This window comes from Podarcis raffonei, chromosome 8, assembly GCF_027172205.1.
Source record: "Podarcis raffonei isolate rPodRaf1 chromosome 8, rPodRaf1.pri, whole genome shotgun sequence".
In the NCBI taxonomy this organism is placed as follows: Eukaryota; Metazoa; Chordata; class Lepidosauria; order Squamata; family Lacertidae; genus Podarcis; species Podarcis raffonei.
In genome coordinates this window covers 15804294-15828841 of record NC_070609.1, presented here as the reverse complement: position 1 = coordinate 15828841, position 24548 = coordinate 15804294, and the positions used below count along the sequence as shown (strand labels likewise).

Below are 24548 nucleotides of genomic sequence, written 5' to 3'. Positions count from 1 at the left end.
ACAGTAAAACCTGACAGGTCTGAGCATGTGAACCAAAATAACGTCCCTTATGATGCTTTTCCATTCTCAGAGGAGGGGGACCAAGATGATCAAAGTTCTGGATACGATAGCCATCTTCAAATATCTCAAGGGTTGTCACACGAAAGAAGGAATAAGCTTGTTTTCTTCTTCTCCAAAGGGTAGGGCCTGAGCTATTACAAGATTCAAATTACAAGATTGAACATGAGGAAGAAATAGTTTATTTTTTAGAAAAGTTACAACATTCTGCAGGGTGCAGAGCGAGTTTAGAGCCTGCTTTGCAAACCAGGCAGGCAGGAAGGACACAAAAATCTCCTCAGAGTGATCCTAGACTGACAGCAAAGCCTGTGTCTTATCTGACACCCTCAGCCTTAGGGGACATCATGCAGGGGGGGCCCAGCACTGCTCCCTTCAAGGGTTTCTCGCCTTCCTTTCCCCAACTGGTCCTCCAGCTTCCTGCAGCCCTGGGAGCTGAAGCTCTTTCCACACACATCCCCCAACTCAGTTTCCTTGCAGACCAGGCAGGCAAGTAGCATCTGCATCTGCAACTGCAAAGCCAACAGAGAAGTGTCTGCAGCGGGAATCTCTTGTCCCACACTCTGAGTGCCAGCAGTGGCAATTTTAATCTGAAATCTTTTGACACACTGTACTGCAGTAAGGGACGCGGGTGGCGCTGTGGGTAAAACCTCAGCTCCTAGGACTTGCCGATTGCATGGTCGGTGGTTCGAATCCCCGCGGCGGGGTGCGCTCCCGTTGCTCGGTCCCAGCGCCTGCCAACCTAGCAGTTCGAAAGCACCCCCGGGTGCAAGTAGATAAATAGGGACCGCTTACTAGCGGGAAGCTAAACGGCGTTTCCGTGTGCGGCTCTGCCTCGCCAGGGTAGCTTCGTCACGCTGGCCACGTGACCCGGAAGTGTCTGCGGACAGCGCTGGCTCCCGGCCTCTAGAGTGAGATGAGCGCACAACCCTAGAGTCTGTCAAGACTGGCCCGTACGGGCAGGGGTACCTTTACCTTTACCTTACTGCAGTCAGAGTTCAGAAACGACTGACGCTAATAAAATTCCCTATGGCAGAATGCTGCTATCACTATGCATCTTTCGGACTCTGAGATATGATCTCAGATATGATCAAAAAAATAATAAAATGGTGCAATCATGTATTGCTCAGCAACCCTGCTTAATCTTGGAAAGGGGAAAGTAGTCGTGGCTTTTTGTTATCTTGGAGCAGAAATTACATCCTGCTTCCAAGTTTTCCTCTCCCCCACGCTTGATTAGCACACAGCTCTGCTCAAACAGGTGATTTCTGAGAAAATGAAACCTAAATGAGGTCGCCCTAAGCTGAACCCAACGCACCTATAACGTGTCTATTTTGGTAGTATGGCAGGATGGGAAGCCCCCCAGAGCCATCTCTGAGGGCGGACCATGCTATTAGGTCTCCCAGCTCTGCAGAGGGGAGAAGGTGCTGAAAGCCTAAATCTCAACAGGAAGTGATCTGACCATGACAAGGGACTTATGTCACTATGCCCCATTTTAAGATCACGCTCTTCTTGCCCAGTTGAGAAAACAAGGTCCAGAATGTGGCCTGCTACATGGGTTGGGCTGTTGACATGTTGGGACAGCCCCATGGTTGTCATGGCAGCTATGAGGTCCTAAGCCACCCCAGAGCTGGTCACCTTGGCATGGATGCTGAAGTCCCCCAAAACCAGCAGTCTACAACTCCTCAACCTCCCTCTGAGAAGCTCTTTTCGCTCAGGCAAAGAGACTGCTGGGCAGTGAGACAGGTAGTAAGGATATCAAACGCCATTAAGACCGATTACAATAGTTTGGGGTATTTTGTTGTTGTCTGAAAGAATGTGATAACAAAAAGTTCGAAGTGGTTGCAAGTCCTTACTTTATTAATCTCAAACTTTTAACTATGTTTTAAAACAATTTCCAAGCGAAAGCTATGAAAAAACTTAGTATGGAGGCAAAATGGCCAAAGTATTGTGAAATTTTGGAACAGGAAGGTGACAAGCTGAAATTGCAGAGTTATGAGAAGCTCAAAGGGAAGGTGCGAGACTGGTTACATTATTTTCAAATAAGAGAGGTTTATAACCAAGATAAAAAAATTGGTTTTCAGGTGGAAAAATCAAAGTTGGAAACAGAATTGTTAGAACCCAATGCTAAGATATTATCAAGAATGTATAATTTGCTGTTGAAATGTAGTACTGAGGAAGAAATGGTAAAATCTGCTATGATTAAATGGGCACAAGATATAGGACACAATATCATGTTTGCTGACTGGGAGCTGTTGTGGACCACTGGGATTAAATTTACGGCATGTAATGCCCTAAGAGAGAATATTATGAAAATGATGTATAGGTGGTACATCACACCAGTCAAGCTTGCAAAAATATACCATTTGCCCGATAATAAATGTTGGAAATGTAAAGAAATTGAAGGTACATTCTTTCACCTTTGGTGGACGTGCCCAAGGATTAAGGCTTTCTGGGAGACGATTTATAATGAAATAAAAAAGGTACTTAAATACACTTTTGTGAAGAAACCAGAGGCCTTTCTCCTGGGCATAGTTGGCCAATTGGTGCCAAAGAAGGATAGAACTTTCTTTATGTATGCTACAGCAGCAGCAAGAATACTCATCGCAAAGCATTGGAAGACACAAGAATTACCCACCTTGGAAGAATGGCAGATGTAAGTAATTGACTATATGGAAATGGCTGAGATGACTGGCAGAATCCGAGATCAGGGAGAAGAGTTGGTGGAAGAAGATTGGAGGAAATTTAAAATTTATTTACAGAAGTACTGTAAAATGTATGAATGCTGATGACATTGAAATAAAATGAAGGGGTTCTAGTAACAAGAGATAAAAATTTGAAATTATAAATTTGGGAGGTAAAATATATAAGGACAAAGTAGTAGGATATGAATTTGCTGAACTAACTGTTAAAAAGGGATATAAAAAAGGGAGGCGTGAGGAAGTCAGGAAAATAAGTTAACAAAAGATGAACAATTAGAAAAGAGTGATTTGTGTTTTTTCCTATTCTATTTTTTGTGTGTTGACTGATTCCCCCCCCCCCTTGTTAGGTTAAATGTTTGTATTTTATGTATTGTGAAAGCTTGTATTGTTGTGTCTTATATTTTTCCTGTGTTTTTACTGTTCTATATTTGGTTGTATCTTTTTATTGTTAAACTTAATAAAATATTATTATAAATAAATAAATAAATAATAAAAAAAAAACAATTTCTAGCCCCTATGGAAACTTGTGTGTGCAGGCAACTCTCCCCGGCCACCTAACCCAGAATGTCTCCCTTTGAGAGATGACCCTCAAACCAAGGGGAAAAAGAGGGGCTGCTGCATTAGTGTCAGCAAAGCATTTTGAAAGTAAAAGGGGGAGAGGAGAGCGGGCGGTGTGGCACTTTTGCTTTGTTCAGGGGAAAATCTAAGCTCGATCTCTGCGAAGCAGAAATCCAGTTTCTCATGTCAGTTCCCTTTATGATGAAATTAATCCCCCTAGATTCAGTTGTTCAAGGATGAGTCTTCAGGAACATAGCAAATACCTTTCCTTTATCTGGTGGAACTTAATTGAGTACTACAGAAAATAAGATAAATGAGGTTAATAACATAAAAACAGTATAATATGTTAGCATTACAAATCTAAAATATTGTTAAGGCTGAGAAACCTTGACTAAATCTTAACTAAATTATAATTGCCTGAATCAGCAAGGCTAGAATTGGGCAGGAAGAAAAATATTATATGGGTCAAATGAAAGAGAGAAAGGGTGCTCAAAGGAATGGATATTTATTCCCCCTTTTTTTTCCTTTGAAGAGGGCATTTTTTCCTAAGCTTTCTCCATTATCGAAGAAAAGCAAGATTACATTCCACAAAATCTGCAACCTCAGAAAGGATAAAGCTATATACCCCAAATATCTACACTTCATCTTCTACAGTAATTTTGATTACAGTCATACCTCAGGTTGAATGTGCTTCAGGTTGAGCGCTTTCAGGTTGTGCTCCGCGGCAACCCAGAAGTAACAGAGTGCATTACTTCCGGGTTTCACTGCTCGCACATGCGCAGACTCTCAAAATGACGTCACATGCATGCGCGGAAGCAGCAAAACGAGACCGTGCATGCGCAGATGCGCCATCGCAACTTACGTTCTGTTCAGGGTGCGAATGGGGCTCCGGAACGGATCCCATTCGCATCCCGAGGTACTACTGTATTGCCTACTGTCATCCAACGAAATAATTTTAGCAACATCTAATAAAACTACATCAAAATCAAATAATTCTCTGTTGGGATACTGCCAGGGAGACATCATCCATCAAGCACCCATGCCGTCTCTGGACGACCCATCGATCTCTCGTAGAAATGCAGTATCAATCAATTAGTGACATGAGCTCCAGAAATTACTTGCCACATTCCAGAACTGATGCACGCTCTTATCAGCAGATAATGCACAGCGAAAGATGCACCCAGGAGAGCATTATTTACGTATTTATTCAGCGTTGGTCAGAACAAAGAAAACATGACTGCCTGCTTCAGTCTCTCTCAGACTCTCAGAGAAAACGAAAGCATAAACACAACAGTGACATCCTGTGAACAGGAAAATACTCAGGCTGTGACACAAACATCCTGCTCCCTTTTAAGGTGGAACGGAAATATCCTAACATCCTCCCCCTTGCCGTGTAACCTGTAGTACCTGTGGTTCAACCCAATTGCAACCTTTGTACGTAAACCTTAAGTTGTTCTCTGTTAACAACCTTAGACAATAGATCAGCAGGAATTTCATTTCCTGCCATGTAGGACACCTGAATGAGTCCTTTCTGAATACACTCTCTTGCACGATGTAGCTTAATCTGCAAGTATTTGTTTCTTTGCTTGCAACTCTCTGAGTTCAGCAAAGCCAAACAAGATCTATTGTCTTGATACACTTGTATAGGACATTTCACAGAAACTCTGATGTCCTTAAACAGTTGGATCAACCATTCACAATCCATGAGTGAAAATGACAGAGCATTGAGTTCTGCTTCACAGGAACTTAGGCTCACTGTCGTCTACTTTTTGCACAGCCAGTCAAACAGACAGTGGTTGTACATGTAGCTGTGAGGAGAACCTGAGCTTACAGGCTTAAACAGCTCAGAGCGTAAGCCCTGCCTACAAATTGGGAGGAGGGGGGAGACACGTCATATCTGAGAGTCTCCAGCCTTTGTTCTTTCTCTCTACTTTCGCTTTTGAGGAGAGAGGATGTGTTTTCACGATGCTGTTCGCTGTGATAGACAATGGATAGTCTGCTGTAAATAAAAACTGCTTCTAGCTGCTAATATCCTGAGTGGATTTTATTTAAGCACACTGAAGAACGCATTGGAGCTTGCAGCTTTCTCTTGCCGCTCGTTAAACTCTGCGTTTGCTCAGAGCCTTTGGAATGTGGCCTTTGAAGTCCGGAGGCCCAGCAGAACTGCGCAGCCGAAGCGGGCTGGACGCCAAGGCTTATCTGAGCAATTAACATTCTTCAGGTTATGGACGATAGTAATTGCAATTAGAGAAAGCTGATTTGAAGCCTGTTTTGACGTGCTGTGTGCTTTAAAAAAAGGCTGTGAAAGTTGAGAAGCTGCTGTTTTCGCTGCTGGAAGAAAAAAGTCCTGCTTTGAGGCTTTGCCTGGGAGAAAGCAGGGAAACTGGCTGAAATGCTGTGTGCTGCAAAGAGCCACTGGAGGCCTCTCCTTTGAAGCCGGTTTGGTACGTGTGAGTACTTCAAAGGCCCCAATGGGAGCACTGGGGGAGGAGATGGCTGAGCTCCAGGACTTTTATGATGTCCCGTTTGAAAAGCTCACAACCCAGTCCTGGGATATCTGGGTTAGGAGAGTAAGGGGGTGGTTTTTGGCCACAGGGCTCTGGAGTATAGCCCAGAAGGAGCCGGCCCCACCCATGCCAGTTGCTACTGAAGATGGCACAGCAGACTTGGAGGCTGCTTTGCTGGAAGATAGAGAGCAAAGAATGCACAGAGAGCTCTGCATGTTGAGAGCAAGCATGGGCGCTTTGCTGTTGCCCCACCTGGAGGGCGTTGAGTCGGCTCAGGCCGCTTGGCAGGTGCTGAGGAGTCTGTGTGAAAGTTCAGCAGGAGCCCAGGGCCGGGAGAAAGCCGAGAGCAGGGAGGAAGCTGAGAGCCCAGTGGGGGCTGCTGGCCATGTTCCTGAAGTTACAGCTGGGAGTAGCTGCTTTGTCTCCGAGGGGCCGTGTGATGTTGAGGCCTACAACCAGAGTGCTGGGGAGCGTGCAGGCCCAGGCTGTGCACCCAAAGGTGGGGGTGCTGGGAACAAAGGAATGGCTGAAGAGGGAGCTGTGAGAGCTGTTGCTACATGTCGCCGCTGTTATCGCTGTGGCTCCCCCTCCCATCTGGTGAGAGAATGTCCAGTGGAGGCACAGGAACAGCCGAAGGCCGTCTCCCGTAGCAACCAGATAAAGGGCTCTTCTTCAAAGCGTGGGAAAGGCAAGCCGAAGGCAGCTGGCAGAGACACTGAACATAAACATTTGGCAGCCTCTATGGCTGTAGTCAAGAGTTGTCAACAGGACGCTGTGATGGCTTTTGTCATAGACTCAGGTGCTTCCCATCATTTGGTGCCATCTAGAGAATTCCTGGAGAACTGCACCTCTGTAACTTCTGGGAAGACTGTCTGTTTAGCAGATGGGACTCGACACCCACTCACGCAGACTGGCTCACTGTTTTGTTCTTTCTTACAGGATTCAATCCAAGCTTTTGTTGTCCTGGGACTGTCTTGCGCGTTGCTGTCTGTCAGCGCCCTTCTTGCTGAGAACTACAAAGTGTGTTTTGAGAACAATACGTGTTCTATTTCTAAGAATGGACAGCAACTAGTCAGCGTTGAATGTAAAGACAGGTTGTTTGTGATAGATGCTTCTTTTGCAGGTACAGGTGACACGGAGGTGGCTCGAGCACAATGTGCCAATGTTCCAGTTCATGATGCGTGTGCTCCCTTATGGCACCGACGCATGGGTCACGTATCCTGGGGGTCAGTGAAGAAGATCCCAGAGTGTACGCAAGGGTGCAAAATGAAATCATGTGCTAAGTTTCTAGATTGCAGAGCGTGCAAGTCCGCAAAGGTGAAAACGTGCACATACCCAAGGTCTGAGAGGGTGACCACTAGGGCTTTTCAATTAATTCATGCAGATTTGTCAGGTCCGATGTCTGTGACCAGTATGGGCGGAGCCAAATATGCGCTACTTCTGATTGATGACCATACACGGAACTCCTGGACCTTCATGATCCGACACAAAAATGAAGCTGCGCCGCTAATCAAAGACTGGATTGCGGCTGTGGAACTGCAGTTTTCCACACGGGTGCAAAACTTTCAGAGCGATCGCAGTGGGGAGTTCACCGGGTCTGCACTGCAAAGTTTCTTCCACAAAAAGGGGATTCAACACAGATTGTCCTCTCCGCACTCTCCCCAACAGAACGGGATTGCGGAAAGACGGAACAGGACTCTAGGGGAGATGTCCGCAGCTCTTTTGTTTGATGCCGGGCTCCCACAGCGCTTTTGGGGGGAGGCTTGGCGAACGGCCAACTTTATTCTGAACAGGTCGTTCAATTCAGTGGTAGGTGACACACCGTACTTCTTGCTGCATGGAAAGAAGCCGAAAGTGCACTACTTCCGCGTTTTTGCCTGTGAGGCTTGGGTCCTCATACTAAAGGCCAAACGCAAGAAAGGTGAACCCAAGTCCCAAAGGATGGTTTTTTGTGGGTATGAGCCAGGGACCAAGGGGTGGAGGTTTGCTTATCCGTCGGGGAATCAGTCCAGGATTCTGCTCAGCAACAGTGCTGAATTCTGTGAGCAGAGTGGCTGGGCAAGGATACATGGGAACCCTGACATCCTGTCAGAGAGTCTGCTTGACTCTGCCGATGAAGAAGAGGAAGAGGTTGAACCTGCTACTGAGGCTCAGAGTTCAGACCCAGTGCAGGCAGAGGGGAGAACTTCTCCCAAGGCTGTGAAGATTGAGCAACGCAGTGCTCCATCTTCCCCCACAGGTTCGGCTGAGAAGTCCAGAAGGCGCAGTAAGTCAGAGGGGGAGCTCTCTGATGCCAAGGACGTTCTGGCTGGCCCCTATGGGTCAGAGAGGGTTCCTGAAGTAGTGCTGCGCCGTTCAGCTCGGACGACCAAGGGGAAACCTCCTGAAAGGTTTGCCGTCACTAGCGTGTGGGTCGGAATGGCACAGTGTGAACCCGAGAGTTTTGAGGATGTTCAGAAACTGCCTCAGGAAGAAGCCAGGAAATGGCATGAGGCGATGCAGAAGGAAATGAACTCAATGGAGTCTCTAGGTGTGTTCTCCCTCACGAAGTTGCCGGTGGGCGAACGGGCCATGGGTAGCCGCTGGGTTTACCGTCTTAAGCCCACAGCGACTGGAGAACCGCAGTATAAGGCCAGATTAGTGGCGAGAGGATTCACGCAGTGCAGGGGGTTGCATTATACGGAAGTTTATGCTCCCACCTGTAGGAGTGAATCTCTACGTTTGCTCTTGGCCATTGCTGCACAGAGAGGGTTGCTGGTGCATCATTTTGATGTGGACGTTGCTTACTTGAACTCAGACCTCCAGGAGGATTTGTACATGCTTCCTCCTCCAGGGTTTGAGGGCAATGAGCAAGGTACTGTGTGGAAACTTCACAAGTCAATTTACAGCCTGAAGCAGTCAGCCAGGAATTGGAACTTGTGCCTGAATAAAGCTTTGGAGAAGCTAGGTTTCAGGAAGAGTCTTGCTGACAGTTGCCTGTTCCTTAGAGGATCAGGAGACACACAGGAACTGGTGTTATTTTTCGTTGATGACATCCTCCACATTGGAAAGGCAGACAAACAGGTGCAGAAGTTTGCCAAAGAGCTTGGGAAGCGGTTTCAGCTCAAGAACCTGGGTGCAGTAAAGATCTACCTAGGCGTGCAGATAGCAAGAACTGAGGATGGTAGCTTCTTGCTCAGTCAGAAAGGCAAGATTGAGCAGTTGCTTGAGAAGTTCAGAATGTCTGATTGTGCAGGAGTTCGGACACCTATGGAGACGAACTTCGTGAAAGAGAGCCAGCAAGCAGAAAGTGCCGAGTTTGAGAATGCTGAGCTCTTTTAGTCAGCTCTAGGTAGTCTGTTGTATCTGTCCCAATGGAGCAGACCAGACATTGCCTTTGCTACCAACCTGCTAAGTAGGGAAGCGTCAAAGTCCAGTGTGAGTGCTTGGCACGGTATCAAGCGGGTACTGCGCTACCTGCAGCATACCAAAGACTTCTGTCTTAAGCTGCCAGCTGAAGGTGAGGCGAAGCTCACATGCTATGCAGACAGTGACTGAGCGAATTCGCAGGACCGCAAGTCTGTGTCTGGGTTGGTGGTAAAGTTTGGGAAGTCACTAATTGGGTGGAAGTCCCGGAAGCAAAGTCTCATTGCGCTGTCTTCTACTGAGGCTGAATTCAGTGCACTGTCAGATTTGTGCCGGGAACTAGAGTTCTATAGATGCTTGGTGCAAGATATCTATGGGGATTGTAGCTTGCCCATCACGGTTTGGGAAGACAATCAACCTTGTTTGAAATTGGCTGAGTCTGCGCAATTTAAGGCCAGAACCAAGCATCTGGACATACGCTTCCAAAATGTGTGCCAGAGTGTTCAGTCAGGTTTGATTCGGCTGAAGTATTGTGCCAGTCACATTAACTTGGCCGATGGATTTACCAAACCTTTAAGCTTCCAGCGTCATGGGGAGTTTTGTGGTGGTTTGGAGTTGGGGGTAAGTTCTGTACATACTTTCCCGACAGTAGTGCAGGGCGAGAGGGGGTGTGAGGAGAACCTGAGCTTACAGGGTTAAACAGCTCAGAGTGTACGCCCTGCCTACAAATTGGGAGGAGGGGGGAGACACGTCATATCCGAGAGTCTCCAGCCTTTGTTCTTTCTCTCTACTTTCGCTTTTGAGGAGAGAGGACGTGTTTTCACGATGCTGTTCGCTGTGATAGACAATGGATAGTCTGCTGTAAATAAAAACTGCTTCTAGCTGCTAATTGTTACGAAAAAGGAGCAATGCAGAAGCGAGCTCCAGGTGGCTGGGATGCAAAACAGGATGTTGATGTTATGGGACTGTACCGTGGGAACCAGGGACAGTCTATTCAGTGCACTGAGCACCGGATGTTAGCTCAGAGTGGCACATGACCCTGTACTGGAAGTACATGGGTGGAGTTATTCTCTCTCTGCAGTTGGTGATGAGAGTGTGCAGACATGATTTCTCTGTACTGCTGGAAAGACAGGAATAAAGGCATGTAAATACATTTCTGTCTGTCTCTTTCCCCTCCCTGGCAATGGGAGGGGGAGAAGTGGTGTGTTCTTCTCACGTTAGAGGAGGATCGCCGATTGAAGACCTCCCCTGGTCTTGCCGGGAGTCGCTGGCAGGGAGGTCAACAAGAATTCAAGCCGGGCACCTGGAGGGTGGCCAATTCCTCTGAACTTCGCTGGCTTTTGGCTTGAATTCAACACTAATATCCTGAGTGGATTTTATTTAAGCACACTGAAGAACGCATTGGAGCTTGCAGCTTTCTCTTGCCGCTCGTTAAACTCTGCGTTTGCTCAGAGCCTTTGGAATGTGGCCTTTGAAGTCCGGAGGCCCAGAAGAACTGCGCAGCCAAAGCGGGCTGGACGCCAAGGCTTATCTGAGTAATTAACATTCTTCAGTAGCATACTCCAGAAGTGCTCATACCATCCGTGGTGTCACTTCCAAAACTTGCATCTGCAAAGATTTCAAGACCTCCAGTCTAATAACTGGTGAACCTCAGCCTGTAGTGCAAAGTCCCTTTCAAATAGCGGGCTATGCGCTTCAGAGCTTTCCAATCCTGAACAGTAGGATTGTTAGCATGTCTGCTAAGCAGGTTAGTGCTTACAGCTATGTCAGGTCTTGAGCATCTAGCAATGAAATTCAACTTGCCTAGAATGCATCTGTACAGCGTAGTGTCAGAAAACGCTTCAGCAGTACTATCTACCTGGTAACCTGTCACCATCGGTGTGTCTGCTGGGTTTTCATCAACCAAATTCAACCTGGTTAATACATCAGCAATTTTCTGTGTTTGGTGTACCAGAAAATTACCTGCTTGGTCCCTCTCCACCTGCAGAGAAAGATAGTTGGATACCTCACCAAGATCCTTCATGTCAAAGTGCTCCTTCAGCTGAGCTAGGGTGCTTTGGTAGAAAGCCTGATTCTTCCAAAACATCAGAAGATCATCAACAAAACATAAACAATACAGTTTGTTTTGCCCCTCCTCCTTGACAAACACACACGGATCAGCCTTGCCCTGGTGAAAACCTAGAGAAAGCAACGTCTCAGTGAGTTTTGTGTTCCAACACCTGGCACTCTGCTTGAGACCATATAAGGATTTCCGCAGTTTACAGGCCATTCCCTTCTGTATCTGCATCCCGTCAGGTGGAAGCATATACAGCTCCTCCCCCAAAATCCCGTATAAAAAAGCTGTATTAATGTCATGATGGGAAACATGCAGTTTCTCCTCCACAGCAATCAGTCAAATGCTCTCATACTTGACGGTGGGAGAGTAGGTCTCGTGGTAATCCTGTCCTGGTACCTGTGAAAAACCTCTGGCAACCAATCTGGCTTTGTGTCTGACAACCTTGCCATTCTGGTCTGTCTTGGCCTTGAAGACCCATTTGCTGCCAACCAGTCTCATTCCTGGGACTACCGGGACTAGCTCCCAAGTTTGGTTCCTATTCAAGGAATCAACTTCAGCCTTCATGGCATTTAGCCAAGGCTCAGCATCTTTAGAGGTTAACTCCTGAACCTCTTTGAAGCTTGAAGGTTCCCACACCTTCTCTGAGCTACTAAGAACAGCAGTTGCTGTCTTAGCAAACTCATCAGCAAATCTCTTTGGAGGTCTGCCTTTGGTCATCCTCTCAGATCTGCATACTAGACGCAAGTCTTCTGGACTCATCTCCTCCTTCTTAGGAGAAAAGTGACCAATGGTGAACAGTGGTTCTTCCAGTTCATTGTCAGACGCATCAGATGGACTGACTGAGGCCTTTGCGCTCTTGTAGTGTGCTGTGTCATCACTGTCGCTGACATCAGCAGCAGCGCCGCCCACTGAGCTGGAATACGAACTCTGATCATCATCATCATCATCAGCTTCCTCGGTTTCATCTGCTTTTTTCACATCACCTTCATCTTCCTCTGGGTATCTCTGGAAAATTCAACAGGCTTCAAGACTTCAACAGGCTTCCTGGACAATCTGGCCCGCCTAGCTAAGGAGCCAGCTCAAATCTCTTGTAGAAGGCAACCATGGACCCAACCAAGAGGGCAACATCACAAGCCAGAGGAAGGCCTGGAAGGGGAATCTCATTGATGCCAGCAGATGCCAGGGATATTTTCCACAGGTGGCTCTTCAGCACAGATTTCTTCTTTTCTATGACCTCAGATGAAAAGTTGGGAAGGCTGAGCAGGAATGCAAGTCTCTTCTCCATCGTCTCCACCAGTCGGGGGAAATCATATTTGGCAAGGTCCCAGGAGGAGAACAAAAAGACTTGAGGGATGGTGTTCCTGAAGCACTTCCTAAGCTGCTTCTTGAAGTCATTCTTCATCTTTCCAAGGACTTCCTCTTCATTGAAGGTATTTGGGTAAGGCCGTTCCATGATGATTTTCCATTCTCAGAATTTTCTGCAATGCAAATGGGTCACGTGGCAAATGATGTGCAGGAGGCCCTCAGCAGAAAGTTAGTGTTGAAAGGGCTCCCTAAGCAGAACAGTGTGTCTCTGCACATGCTAATGCAATACTTTCACTGCCCCCCCATCTTGTTGTTGTTTAGTCCCCCCATGGACCAGAGCACGCCAGGCACTCCTGTCCTCCACTCCCCCCATCTATTTTGATGCAAATAACAGGATAGGTCTAGAGAGGGTTGGAAGAAAGAGCTTGACACACTTCAGACATGAGGCAGAACCTTGTTGTCATTGCATTCTTATATTAATAAGTCTGTGCCCAGTGTGCATCTGATGTACTGCAGATGCTGGTCTGGTTGTGCAACCATGGACGCCACGTGCCACGAGCAGCCGAATTCTCCTCATAGTGCTGCTCTGCTCCTCCAGCTTGCCATTTAAGGAGTTGAACTTTTCTCATGATTTCTGTTTCTTTTTGAGCTTGTTTGCATTAAAGGAGACTCTGAGCTTCTTGCTTGGCAGAACAATTGTTGTTGCTGGGGGGGTTTTTTACCTTTTACTTTTTTATTTTTACCTTTACCTTTTTTCCTTTTTATTGTTATTAAATTAATTATATTATAGCTATTGTGATATGATATGATATGATGATATGATATTATCATATTATATCCAGTGGTTTTTTTCTTTAAAAATGTTTAGGGGTACTCTCATTTGATGATTCAAAACCACCTTTTTATAGTTCAAATTGGGGAAAATAAATACAATAAATGGTCAGAAGTGCAAAGAACATGCATTACCTCATATTACACAGCTCACAGTAACTTCCACATTGGCATGAGGTTGTGTGCACTAACATCTTCCTGATTCTTTTCTGGGAAAGGAAAGGAAGCCGCCATCGGAGGTGGTAACAACAAAATGTTTAGGGGTATGTGTACCCCTGCGTCCCACCCCCAGAAAAAAAGACTGATCGTATCGTATTGTAGACAATAACATTATCAACAATGATGTTCTAGAAGGCTGCCCTTTTCCCCCGCGTCAAACATGCCACAAGTAGCTGGTGCTACTTTTAAAGTTTTAAGTAACTGCCCTGAAGCCAATGCAACGGGTCTCCCTTTCATGTGTTAATTCAATATATCCCTCTGCACAGCGCCCCCCCCCTTGATGGGTATTATTCCTGAAAGAAAGCAGCAGGACCACAGCTGCGCTCCAGCACTTGCTGACGTGCAAAAATGGTATCTGTAAGCTACTTCTGATTAGAGAAACTGCATGGCAAGGGTTCAAGGCAGGGCAGAAGATGCTGGAGCTTCTCTCGGTTCTGGGTTGGTGCTGCCAGAGGAGCCTGGATAGCTCAGTGGGTTAGACCGTGGTGCTGATAACGCCAAGGTTGCAGGTCCCTGTATGGACCAGCTGGATATTCCTGCATTGCAGGGGGTTGGACTAGATGATCCTCAGGGTTCCTTCCAACTCTACAGTACTATGTTTCTACGACTTTCCCAAGTCGCCCTTTCGGGGCTTTCCATATCCTTCCATGACTGTGGTACGAAATATGAAACTTCCCTTCTCCATGCACCTTAGTTCTGCTGCAAAATCGCCTCCCCATATCAGTTCAAACAAACAAACAAACAAAACCCCACTGATAACACCCCACACTTAATATATCATGCAGTTAGGTCCTCAGAATGTCTTTAATTCTAAAATCGTTTTATGCACTTTTTTTTCTTTAGCTGTATTTCATTTATTTATTTATTCATTATATGTATATAGCTTTCAGGACAAGATAATGTTGCTGATAATGGGTTGTCTTCAACTAACATCCACTCAGAGTAAACCTATTGAAATTAATGGACCTTAGGCATGGTTATTAATTTCAGTGTGTCTACGCTGAGTAAAACTTAGTTGACAAGAACCCGATTGGATTTTTTTTTTAAAAAAAATATTTATTAGGGTTTTACAAAAAACAGAGATTTACAGAATAAAAAGAAAACAAGAAGGGGAAAAAAAAGAAAAATGCAAAAAATACAAAAATACATAGAAAGAAAGAAAATACAAAATACAAACAACAAATAGGTAGAAAAAATTAAAAATAAATCCATTTTTTGATATCTTTAAGCTCATTTGCTTGTTTCCTTGACCTCCTCACACCTCCCTTTTTTGTGTTCCCGTTTACATAGTCAATTCAGCAAATCCTTACCCTCTTTCATTTATCTTAACTCTATATCTTAACATGTTATAGCTGATTTGTTTTCATCCATTATCAATCCATTTTTACATATTCTTACTGACCTTGTTGCTAATGCCACTTAATTTTAATCCAACATCATTTTAACATTCATTAATTTTACAATATTTCTGCAAATAGTCTTTAAATTTCTTCCAATCTTCTTCCACCGACTCTTCTCCCTGGTCTCGGATTCTGCCAGTCATTTCCGCCAATTCCATATAGTCCATCACCTTCATCTGCCACTATTCCAGGGTGGGTAAATCTTGTGTCTTCCAATACTTTGCAATAAATATTCTTTGCGCGGACCCCACCCGTTAACCTCTCAACGGTTTCTCGCCCTCTTGAACTCTCTCTTCAAAGTTCTTTTCAACTTTCCCTTACGGTACTTGTTGACTATCAGTCTTGTGCCGGTATTTAGCCTTAGATGGAGTTTACCACCCGCTTTGGGCTGCATTCCCAAGCAACCCGACTCCGAGAAGACCCGGTCCCAGCGCACCGGGGGCCTCTACCGGCCTCACACCCTCCACGGGCTGTGCCTCGATCAGAAGGACTTGGGCCCCCCATCAGAGCGACGCCGGGGAGTGGGTCTTCTGTACGCCACATTTCCCGCACCCCACCGTGGGGCGGGGATTCGGCGCTGGGCTCTTCCCTGTTCACTCGCAGTTACTGGGGGAATCCTGGTTAGTTTCTTTTCCTCCGCTGACTAATATGCTTAAATTCAGCGGGTCGCCACATCTGATCTGAGGTTGCGCCCGATTGGATATTTTCCCCAGTACTGCACTTTAAGAATATTTCTGGGCTCTTTCTGCATCACTTATTTCGACCCCCTGACTCCTTTTTTCACCCCCCCCGGTGACGTTTCTAAAAATATTCTTTTTATTGGTGACTTTTGTAAAAGTGGCAGGACCAGACTTGGCTAGAATATACTAGGGATATGCACAGTGCATTGGCTTATTTATTTATGAAGTGTATTATCCAAAGTTTTAGCCAAAAAAGGAATCTTTAGTGGGGTGTAAATGCTTCCTTTAGACACATCTCTAGTGGGATGAACAATTTGAATTCTAAAAAGATCCACACCTCACACAAATATGTTTTAAGGGTTAGGTGTGAATGCATGCACATATAGATTTCTGAGAGATAGACAACAGGCACAATTCTTCCCTTTTTTTGAAATACTACCAACTGCTGCTCATACAACCAGGAGGGAGAGGGCATAAAAGAAAGGAAGGAAGAGAGTTGGAAGGTGAAAAGTGTTAAGAGACCTAGAAGGGGAGGGGAAGTTTTAAACTCTCTAGCAAGCTTACATTTTCTTCAACCGCATTTTCACTTTAGTATTTGCTTTTAGTAGTGCGAAGAACAGAAGATAGAGGGAATAAAAGAGAGAAAGGAAGAGAGTTTGAAGGAGAAAAGTGTTAAGAAACCTGGAAGTGAAACCTCCGAGGAGTGGACTGAGCTTTGCTTCAAGAAATCGGACGGGCAGCAGGTGAGGAGCCGAATTTTCTCCTGGAACTATGATGATTTCCATTTCTTTTTTGAGCTTGATTGCATTAAAGGAGACTCTGAGCTCCTTGTGGAGGGTGGGGGGCGGGAATGGCAGAATTCTTTATTATTACTATTTTTAATGTTGGAGAAGGCTGCCCTTCTACAAAGGGAATAAATAACATGCCGTCATGGCTGAGCTAGTGCTAATACAAGAACTTTAAGTAACTGCTCTGAAGCCAACACGGGTCTCCCTCTCAAACGATGCTGCTTGTTAATTTGACACATCCCTCTGCAGCTGCTATGAGGCTGCCCTCCTCCTCCTCCTGGCACCTGTCTCTTTTCCTTTCCTTGGCACAATGGAGAGAGAAGCTCTTTGGAAGCTGTCACACCACATAGCTGTTGTGCTGTCCTTCATCTTTCTCTGTTCCTCTTCCCTATTTACTAAAAAGATTTGCAAATATCCTCTGGGAGCAGCAGGGCTTCCTTTTTCCTGGACTCAACTCTTTCATATATATTTTGGTGCACTTGGACAAAAAGGTGTAGTTGGGAGCAGTGGTGTACCATGGGTTGGCGGTGTTGGGATACTGCCAGGGAGATAAAGTCCATCATGACTCCACGTCCTCTCCGGACACCCATCGATCTCCCGTAGACACGCAGTATCAGCAATTAGCGACATGAGCTCCAGAAAATAGCTTCCCACATTCCTGGGCTGATGCACGCTCTATCAGCAGAATTCACACAGCGAAAGATGCACAGCAGGAGAGCATATTTACAAGTTTATTCAGCGTTGGTCAGAACAAAGAAAAAACATGACTGCCTGCTTGTGTGTTCAGGCACAGAGAGAGACGAAAGCAATAGGAAACATAAACATCCTGTGAACAGGAAATACGCAGACTATGTGACTCACATAGCCTGCTCCCTTTTAAGGTGGAACGGAAATATCCTAACATCCTCCCCCTTTCCGTGTAACCTGTAGTACCTGTGGTTCAACCCAATTGCAACCTCTGTACATAAACCTTAAGTTGTTCTCTGTTAACAACCTTAGACAACAGATCAGCAGGAATTTCACTTCCTGGCATGTAGGACACCTGAATGAGTCCTTTCTGAATCTGCATTCCATCAGGTGGAAGCATGTACAGCTCCTCCCCCAAAATCCCGTACAAAAAAGCTGTATTAATGTCATGATGGGAAACATGCAGTTTCTCCTCTGCAGCGATCTTGAGCATCAGCCGAATGCTCTCATATTTGACGGTGGGCGAGTAGGTCTCGTGGTAATCCTGTCCTGGTACCTGTGAAAAACCTCTGGCAACCAATCTGGCTTTGTGTCTGACAACCTTGCCATTCTGGTCTGTCTTGGCCTTGAAGACCCATTTGCTGCCAACCAGTCTCATTCCTGGGACTACCGGTACCAGCTCCCAAGTCTGGTTCCTGTTCAAGGAATCAACTTCAGCCTTCATGGCATTAAGCCAAGGCTCAGCATCTTTAGAGGTTAACTCCTGAACCTCTTTGAAGCTTGAAGGTTCCCACACCTTCTCTGAGCTACCAAGAACAGCAGTTGCCGTCTTAGCAAACTCATCAGCAAACCTCTTTGGAGGTCTGCCTTTGGTCGCCCTTTCAGACCTGCGAACCAGACGCAAGTCTTCTGGACTCATCTCCTCCTTCTTAGGAGAAAAGTGACCAATGGTGAACAGTGGTACTTCCAGTTCATTGTCAGACACATCAGATGGTCTGACTGAGGCCTTTGCACTCTTGTAGTCTGCTGTGTCATCACTGTCGCTGACACCAGCAGCAGCACCACCAACTGAACTGGAATCCGAACTCTGATCATCACCACCATCATCATCCTCAGCTTTCTCAACATCATCTGCTTTTTTCACATCACCTTCATCCTCCTCTGGGTAACTCTGGAAAATTCCCACATTTTCCCCCCACTTAGGATTGTACTCAACACTCTTTGTGAACTTAATGGACTTAGAGTTAGTCATCCATACTCTGTATGCACCTTTTTCGTACCCCATGAACAAACCATGTGCCCCACGCTTCCCAAGCTTGTTGCTTTGTGGGGTGTGTACCCACATGTCAGAACCAAAGATTCTCATGTGCTTGACATTCGGTTTCTTACCAAACATCTTCTCGTAGGGAGTACAACCAATAGGTGATGACAGTCTGCGATTATAGGAATAAACAAACGTCGACAGAGCTTCCCCCAAAAACTTCTCAGGGAGGTTGGCATCATGCAACAAGGTTTTCATTCCTTGCAGCAACGTTTGATTTGCTCGCTCCGCAAGCCCATTCATCCATGGCGATCTAGGCGTTGACAAGTCATGCTGGATTCCCTTCTCAGTCAGGAAAGCTTCAAACTGCTGAGAAGTGAACTCCCCGCCTCGATCAGTAAACAAACAGTCGATACGTTTACCATGAACATTCTCCAACCAAGCACAGAATGCCTTGAACCTAGGAAACGCTTGCGATTTCTGCTCAAGCATAAACACATGAATGTACCTGGAAAAAGAATCAATTAGAACCATGAAGTACCTTGCTCCTCCCAAAGAGGGTGCAAGTGGACCAACCAGGTCTGCGTGCACTAGCTGGTAGGGTTTGGAAGCCTGCCTGCTAGACTCCTTGCCTTTTGGAGCAACCTTCACCTTGTTCTCTGCACAAGATACACATTTCATGTGAAACTTACAGGGTTTGATGTTCAAACCTTCAACCAACTCAGGCATCTTGGCTAGCGCTTGCCAAGACATGTGACAAAATCTTCGATGTGCTTCATGAATACATCCTGCATGAAGAACCTTGTTAGTTTGTGCAACACAACAAGAATCAACATCAGACATAACAGCATTGTCATCATAAGTTATACAGAATAAACCATCTATAAACTTTGCATGCAAAATGTCCTCTTTGCCTTTCCTGATGACACAGACGCTCCTCTTGAAGGAAATCTCAAAGCCACGCACAATCAGCTGTGGGACACTGAGCAAATTGTCTGTGGCACCTGGAACATAAAGTACATCTCTGATGGTAGTGTGCAGACTTGCAAGTTTCACAGTCCCTTTTCCTGCAATTTGCAACGTCCTTCCATCAGCCAGGTGGATCTCTCCGTCTTGAGGTGTGAAGGAGATAAACAGGTGCTGGTCTTTTGAAAGATGGCGGGTGCATCCTGAGTCCACAATAAATCTGGCCTTGGCCTTTGGAGCAGTTTTTCCAGCAAGCAGAACCTTGTTTTCCACCGGCGTGGGCTTTTGCTGCTTGCCCCCCTGCTCCTGGCCATCAAACTTGCCTTTAGCCTTTGGTGAAGCAGTGCCAGCAAACAAGGCCTTGTTTTTCCCTGGCTTGGGCTTTCCACCCCCCTTCTGCTTCTGGCCATCTGCAGGCATCTGTCTTTGTTTACCTCTGGCCTTCCGGCCTCTGCAAAGACGATGACCTTGGCTCCCATGAGAAACAGAGCTCTCAGCTGCCGACTCCTTGGCTCCCCCTGGAGACTGGAATGCTGCCTGGGATGACATCACAGTCAGCTCCCCCTGCAGCTTGCAACCAGTGCCCTCAGCATCCCTGCATTCACTCGCATTCTGGGAAACAGCCAGGACCTCCGATGCAGTCAAACTCTGGGCTGGGATGACCGGCAGATGGGCAACTTTCAAAGCATTCCACATCTGACATGCAGTCGTGTTGCCAGCTAGCGTAGCAATTTCCTCCAGAGAGACGGACAAGACGATTAGGTCTATGGCCCTCGACTGTTGGGCCTTCCATCTATCTGTCAGAGGAACTGGAGTGGCTTCAGACACAGTATGCCACACTCCAAACTGTCGCAGCAAGCTCTCACACCACACAGCCCAGGTCTCATAATTGTGCTTGTTTAACTTTGGGCACTCAGCAGCTTCAGAGGCTTGAAAAAACTCCATTTCTGCTCTTTACTTGAGCCGTGAGTCTTTTTCACTTCAGAGACTCCTTATCTCGGCAGCTCATTAATCACGAAGCCTGCTTGGCTTGGCTCACAGGCCAATTAGACCAGCCGGAGTTCAAAGACTCTTGCAGCGGCCCACAGAAAAGCCTCATTTGCTTTTGCTTTTGCACATACCTCAGCAGTCTGTCGCAGTCTTACTCTCCTGTAAGTGCCGTGAATCTGGGCCCGAAACCTATTGTTGGGATACTGCCAGGGAGATAAAGTCCATCATGACTCCACTTTGTCTCCGGACGCCCATCGATCTCCCGTAGACACGCAGTATCAGCAATTAGCGACATGAGCTCCAGAAAATAGCTTCCCACATTCCTGCTGTGCATCTTTCGCTGTGTGAATTCTGCTGATAGAGCGTGCATCAGCCCAGGAATGTGGGAAGCTATTTTCTGGAGCTCTTGTCGCTAATTGCTGATACTGCGTGTCTATGGGAGATCGATGGGCGTCCGGAGACGACGTGGAGTCATGATGGACTTTATCTCCCTGGCAGTATCCCAACAGGTGGTACCCGCAGAAAGGAGTCCTGGACCAGGAAACACTGGGATCAGCCCTTCCATGCCTGCCCCCACCTGTCTCTGCCCCCCCCCCCACATCTGCCCTACCCATTGTCACTCGCTTGTTCACCTGCCACCCCCCCCCACAACCTTACCTTCACCCGGTTGTGCCCCTTCAAAATTTTGTGCCTGGGACAACCACCCCCTGACCCTCCCCACATTACATCAATGGAGTGGATCTACCCTAGGCTTCCTGTCATGGAAATGCATCTCGGCCTGACTGAGAAAGACAAGGAATGAGGACTGCCCATCTGGATGTTTTTCACTTTGGTTGCCATGGGACTTGGACAATTGCTTTGTTTTTCAATAAAACTCTGAACTAGTTCTTCTGCCACAAAGTCCAGAGAGAACAGGAGAGTGTGAGCAGCTGAAGTGAGAAGATAAACTGTCCTATCCTCAAACAACTGTTTGTCAAGGATCTTGAGGAGCAAGTAAGTCTTTTTTTTTTAATGATATTTATTCAAATTTTAAAGGTCACAAAGAGAAACAAAAAAGAAAAGAAAACAATACATAAAAACAAGTCACATCAAAGAAAAAATAAAAAAGGAAAACAGATAAAAAAGGAAAGAAAAAAGAAAAGAAAAAAATACATACAATCAAAAAAGAACAAATCAAACCTTTACATAACTTTCTTTCTTTAGCTTATTTCCTTGACCTCCTCACACCTCCCCTCTATGTATTCTAGTTCAGTTAAATATTTCAGCAAATCCTTCATCTTTGTTTTTATCCTAATAATTTATCTTAATATACTGTAATTTTACATTCTCTTCTTTCACCAATTAACCATCCATTTTTACTTTATTTAATCTTATTTCTCATTAAAACTAATATATTTGAACTTGATCTCTTAAAACATTTCCCCTAGGGTCATAAAAATTTCATTCCACGATTTTTCCATCTCTCATTAATTTTTTTTTTATAAAAAAAATCTCCATATATACACTTTAAATTCCCAATTTTCTTCCACCGTCTCCCCTCCCCGGTCTTGGCCCCTGCCGTCAGTTCCATCAACCTCCAACAGTCCATCAACCTGGAGATCTTATATCCGAGGCTCTTAACTCTTCTTGACGTCCCTTCTGCCGATCTTCTTGATAATCTTTGATGCTAAAAAGCAGATCTCGGGGGAGCTCCAACCCAACGATGCTTAGACTCCTTCTTAACAAGTCCGCCAGATTTCCATAGTTGAGGCCAGGGCCCACAAAGTATTCCAAATCTTGTTTCACAATTCCTCCAAGTCCAAAGGCCCCAAAAGCTCCAAGCTCCTCCTGGCCCAAATCCATATCCCAAAAGTCGATTGATCCCTGCATAAGGGGATCTCTCCTACTTTCCTTTTCCAAACCAGGCCGAGGAGCAAGGAAATTGAAAGTCTGGTTTCAATGGGGTGTGTGAAATATAAAATGGCATTTTGATAATGATGCTGTTGTGTGGACACTGAGAAGAATGTAAATTTAAGAGCAACACTGAGCACAAAAGGAATTTCTTGTAGAAATGCCCACAGAATCAAAATTCAAACTTTTTCTTGCTGAGCAGAGAATAGTATACCACAGAGCCTAGGACTTGTCGATCAGAAGGTCAGCGGTTTGAATCCCCGTGATGGGGTGAGCTCCCTGCTCCTGCCAACCTATCAGTTCGAAAGCACGTCAAAGTGCAAGTAGATAAATAGGTACCGCTTCGGTGGGAAGGTAAACGGCGTTTCCATGCGTTGCTCTTGTTATGTACTGAAGTTCTCACTCTGGGCCAACAGGGGGATACTGTAGATAGTTATGCAAATGAAGGATCAAAAAGTGACGTTCAGTGATTGGATAGTTTGTATGCAAATGAAGGATCGAAAAGTGACGTTCAGTGATTGGATAGTTTTAGAAAATGGCAACAGTTACATTGTTCTGGAGCTCTATATAAGCAGGCGGACTGAGCCCCTCAGTTTAGTTCTGTTCTGACATCTGAATAAAGAAGAGCTGTTTGCAGAATCACTGTGTCGTCTGCTATGTTCGCCCACAACTTAACAGCTCTGGTTCACCAGAAGCAGCTTAGTCATGCTGGCCACATGACCTGGAAGCTGGACACCGGCTCCCTCGGCCAATAAAGCGAGATGAGTGCCACAACCCCAGAGTCGGTCACAACTGGACCTAATGGTCAGGGGTCCCTTTACCTTTACCTTTTTAAACCACCCCTCCCACAATTTACCACTCTATTCGTGGGTGACAATGGGGAGTTTCAACCATTTGTTTCATTGTGGGGGGTCAAAATAATGCAACCTGTTTCAGTGAGGGAATGGCATTTCATGTGGCATTCACTCCCTAACTCTTCAGCCTTGGCCTTCACACAAATTCATTTAGGTCTGGATAGATCAGGCCCATAGATCAATGTTAGTGCTACCCCCAGCATGAGGAAATTTGAAGGACTGGCTGCTTGAGCAGGAGGCTCCACAAAGCCACCCAACCTCTAATTTATCTTCAGGAAGGCTTGTTCCATGTTCTGTCACCGGGTGTTGCCATTTTCTTGGTCTAGCCCAACCTACTATTAGCCAGTGTGAAGCAGCTGCCTCAGGTAGCAGATGCTGAGAGTGTGCGTATTGGAGGAAGCCCAGTGGTGGCGGCTATCCCTAACCATTGCCCTTGAGGATCCCCACTAGCCACTCTCCTCTTTTCAGATGCCATGAGACCCTTTGCATACCCTCCAAATTTCTCCAGTGAAAACAGGGACGTCCCATTCCATAATGATAATTTTACTATTTTTAGCCCCACACATTTTACTGGGGTGCCCCAGCCACTCTGGGCAGCTACCAACAAATATAAAATAATAATAAAACATTAAACATTTTAAAATAACTTCCCCATACAATATTGCCTTCAGGAGGCTCAGGGGTCAGAGAACTCCAGACCCTTCAACTTTTCTCCAATGAAAATAGGGACATCCTAAGGAAAAGTGGGACGTTCCAGGATCAAATCAGAAACCAGGACGGCGTCTCTAAATCAGGGGTGTCCTTGGAAAATAGGAACACTTGGAGGGCCTGCCTTTGCTGTTTTTGCTTCAACAAACTGACATGGCTACCCCTTTGGAAACAGTCTGCCTAAGTCCCCCAAGGCCATTTCCCTCATGTGAGGAGAGGACAGGGCTCCATTGCCAGTGTTCTAAAGTCATTCCATGGCTGATCCAGTTGCTTTCTGCTCACGGAATGGAGGGAGGGGCAGCAGCCATCTTGTCCACCTCAGGCAACAAAACGTCTTGGGTTGATTCTTCCTCAGAGAATAGATGTTGGGGATTGTGAATGTGGCGGAAACAGGGGGCCAGGAGGCTGACCCAGGAAAGGGAGCCACCGGTTTATGGGAGCCAGACCAGGAGAAGGAAGAAGAAGAAGAGTTAGGGCAGGATGAGGTGGAGGAAGAAGAAAGTGTTCAGCCAAGGGATGGGCCAGTTGACTCCCCACCTTCCCCTGCTCCACCATCTCCTAGTACCAGAAGGGGCTTGAAGAGGAATGAGCAGCAGCGGCTTCCGTGCAGAAGAAGTCGCCCTGTGGGAGCTGCTGTCAGTGTTTCTCTTGCCAATAAAGTGTCAACCACCAGCCATGCATCTTCCTGAGCTGCTGCAGTGGGCCATGACCATTATGTTCCAGTGTGTTTTAACCAAAAAAGCAAAACCA

The 24548-nt window shown here is 46.1% G+C and overlaps 2 protein-coding genes across 6 annotated transcripts in view; one reads left to right on the top strand and one right to left on the bottom strand.

Moving 5' to 3' along the window:
* The window catches only part of LOC128418419 (interferon-inducible GTPase 5-like), a 169620-nt gene that overhangs the window by 106195 nt on the left and 38877 nt on the right, over positions 1-24548 (bottom strand). The gene's annotated exons all lie outside the window — the stretch shown is intronic.
* Positions 1-24548, top strand: part of LOC128418426 (interferon-inducible GTPase 5-like) — a 219045-nt gene that overhangs the window by 185897 nt on the left and 8600 nt on the right. Inside the window, exon 2 of one of the 5 annotated variants that reach the window (XM_053398090.1) lies at positions 16263-16397. The exons of 2 other annotated variants lie outside the window; for them this stretch is intronic. The gene's annotated coding sequence lies outside the window, so the exon portion shown is untranslated. Of the gene's footprint in view, positions 1-16259; positions 16398-21077; positions 21340-24548 lie in introns of those variants that run through there. 2 more of the 5 variants (XM_053398091.1, XM_053398092.1) reach the window with 2 other exon arrangements.